Source organism: Pollicipes pollicipes, unplaced genomic scaffold, assembly GCF_011947565.3.
Source record: "Pollicipes pollicipes isolate AB1234 unplaced genomic scaffold, Ppol_2.1 Scaffold_2555;HRSCAF=2994_pilon_pilon_pilon, whole genome shotgun sequence".
NCBI classification, from domain to species: Eukaryota; Metazoa; Arthropoda; class Thecostraca; order Pollicipedomorpha; family Pollicipedidae; genus Pollicipes; species Pollicipes pollicipes.
In genome coordinates, this window is record NW_023596136.1 from 6869271 (window position 1) to 6872652 (window position 3382).

Here is a 3382-nt window from a genome sequence, read left to right on the forward strand (position 1 = left end):
CGGTCGTGCAGCGCTTCCATGCGCAAAATGGCGCTTTTGGCAAGCTCCCAAATTTCCGGCATACAATCCCACGGCAGGGGCAGTGCTGCAAGGAAATTATCTCAAAAATGGCTTGCACGCTAACCCATGACTCGGTTAAACTGGGGCCGAGCCGTTTACCTTGGCCGGTGCGGGATGACGGGGCTGTTTTTGCTCCATCTGCGCCGAGGCTGCTTTCCTGTTCGCTGCCGTCAATACCAACCGGTTTGGGCCGGTGCGCTGCCAGTGCTGGAGCGAGAGACGGGCGGCTGGCATGCGGCCTCGCGCTCCTAGTGAGAGTGACCCCGCGTGTTGGCTGAGGCGCCGGGCAACGTGATGGGTTCACGCTGCTGACACCGGACGGACGACCACCAAGGACGGGCGATTTATGGCACTGGGCAAACGGCTAGTTCCGCACCGATGGTGTGTGTGAGCGCTGTCAAAACTTCAAAAAGCCTGCTTCTGGTCAAAACGCGCCGTACGTAATAATCTATTGCAAGCGGCATTGTGGAAACTGAATCCTCCGCTTATCAGTTCAAACGATTGCATCGACGTTTTTGTAAATCTTTGCACTGCCACCGTAACAATGAACGTCAGTATTGTCTAAATTACAAAATGTGGTGGGCCAACGCCCCCGCCCCCAGACCCCCCTCCCCCCCTCCGTCCCATTTCCCGCGTCCTGGTCTGAAGCGGACCGAGGTGGGACTGGGTTGGGACGGGACGGGACGGGACTAGGAACGGGAAGGTTGACCACGTCGTGCCGGGTTGGGTCCGAACAAGACGGCATGCAACCCCGCCGAGGTGTAGCGACACGCTCGCCCGCGGTGGTTCGTCACGGGCCAGACCGGTTTGGCAGGTGTCCAGTCGGCACTTATCTGTGCTTCCTACCGACTCGGGAGCAGCTGAGGGACGAATGTGTCTGCAGTGTGCCAACATTCTAGATTTGGGATGGGAAATATCACTTTTTACGGGCGATTTCGCGCCCCGAGTTTTGGATTTTTGTTTTGTTATTCCGGTCTTCATTCATGAAAAGATGCATTACGTTGACGATCCTACAAGCGTTATTTTGACTGATGAAATACCAGCCACTCCGTACATCTGCTGTACATACCTACAGCAAGATAAAGTACTGAGGCTCTTAAAGCCATCTTGGTTTTCGCCCAGTGCTGTCAGAACACATTTACCAAGAATGGGCCTCATGTGATAGGCTCCATAAATTGTTCGACCGGGTCGAGGCTTCTCCTATTTCGACTACATCAAGCAAAGTGAGCGGAACACCGAAACACTACCCCAAGATCTAGCCCGAATTTTTGAGAACTATGGGGTAATTGCCATGTCAAGCACTTATCTTTAAATCAATTGATTGTCTTGCACCAAGTGGGTTACTGAGGCGTTATTTGTCAAACAAGAATAGGAAAGTCGGTATCCTTGCATGTCATGCGTCATACGTGATCCCCTGAGGGAGACCGAAATGACAGCTAATGCAGCAGGGACGCAACCAGGACTTTCCTAAAGGCAATGTTTCTCATTTGAAGATATATAGGCAAACATCCGATATGATGACGCAAGCTCACTTACATCCGTTGGTATTCCAGCAAGTGTAAAACACTGTTCTTGACAACACAATTGCAATATTTCGTAACTATGCTCCTCAATACGTCAACGTTTGGTTGCATCATGAAAAATTTACCTGACGTCGGAGGGGCTGCTAAACTGGCCGTGCGAAATCGCCGCCCAAGCAAACGGGCTGACTCACTTGTAGTGTTTCAAGTTTCCGAGAGGTTTTCGGGCGATGGGAGTGGCGATTCCAGAACTCTACTATCGTTGTGCACACTGTTTTGTCCCTTTCTCGTGAAATTCTTGCATACACATTGTTGATTTTATTGTTTTTACTTGCATCCACATGCCTGGATATGACGCTTCCCTCAAAAGAAATGCTCCACATTTGAAGGCATTGAAACAAGGAGCAGATGTGATGTAATAAGCTGACACAGCTATTGCTATACTTGTAAGCTCAAAATGCCGTTCTAAACAACACAATTTCTTTATTGAGCAAATATGTTTTTGAGCACGTAATTGTTTAATTGCGCCATCGAACCATGCAAAGTGTTGATTGAAAACTAACAGCAGTTATATCTAGAAATCGTGCTCACGAACGCCAGATATGAACGGCTCGACACTGATATTCTCCTGGCTTTGATCGCCGCATTGCCAATGAAATAAAAAAAATTAAATGCTATTTTTGTGGCGTCATGGATGCCTGAGTGACCTTGAAATAGTCTGCGCGAAAAAGTCCGCGCATCTTCGCGAGTGTGTGGTTCAGAAACCAGAGGCGTTTAGGCATAAAGGACAGAACTGTTTATGGCACCGAATGATCTTTAAGATGGCTATTTCAGTTCGAAACTTCATGTAAATGTGAAACGCTTTCTTTAAGAGGGAACCTGGGACCGATGAGCAGGCGTTACGCTGGTTTTTAACTCCGTCACGAGCCTGAGCCTGCTGTGGCGGACAACGAAAAAATAAGGATATAATGAGTGTCCCCCGGGTCCCCCGCTTGGCTGCACCCCTGACGGGCAACTGAAACTTCGTAACATGCTATGAGTTAAGAATGCATATTGTCGCTGTGTATAATCGGTCGTGGTATTATTCATCAAACCAGTTATCAACGAAAAATATTTATGAGGTTAAGTCTTCAAAACACAAGAAGTGCTTAGAAATCGTTTTTAGTGCGGCTGTGCCTTAAAGCTAGCTAGAGCATTTCCCGACACGGGTAACATAATTTTAAGCAAAGGCCCCTGTCCAAGACCTCAAAGATTCAGATGTTCGTGACACCGGTCACCAAAATGATGGCGGAACCCAAAAGTAAATTCTGTAACCAATGTATAAGCATTTTTCATGTTTTCTGCATGTGCATTGTTGTGCAGGTGCATTTGCAAGTTGCATGTCGCGTGACTTTGTATAGATTGTCGTATACAGCTGGGATAGTCCCGTTTTCTGGGAAAACTGACCTTTGTCCAAGACGAAGGAGTTAATCTTTGACAACCATCAATCACATTAGAATGACTTGCGAGGTCTTGCTGAGGCTAGTTCACTCATTTTTTTCTGCGCGAATCTATCGTTTGTAGTTTTGACATGGCGGGCGGATCACACCGAACTCCCGTCCTCTGGCTTCCGTCCGCGTCATAGAAAGTGGCGAACCAGGGAAGGATTAAGACTTGCAACACATATAATTTGTATTTACGGTTTAACATTAAGGTTATGCATATCAATGTGATAAATACCTGGTTACATCTATCTCGGAAAAATTACTGCTTGCACACACAGGTGTGAGGTAATGACAACCTGACAACAGGTGTGAAATAAT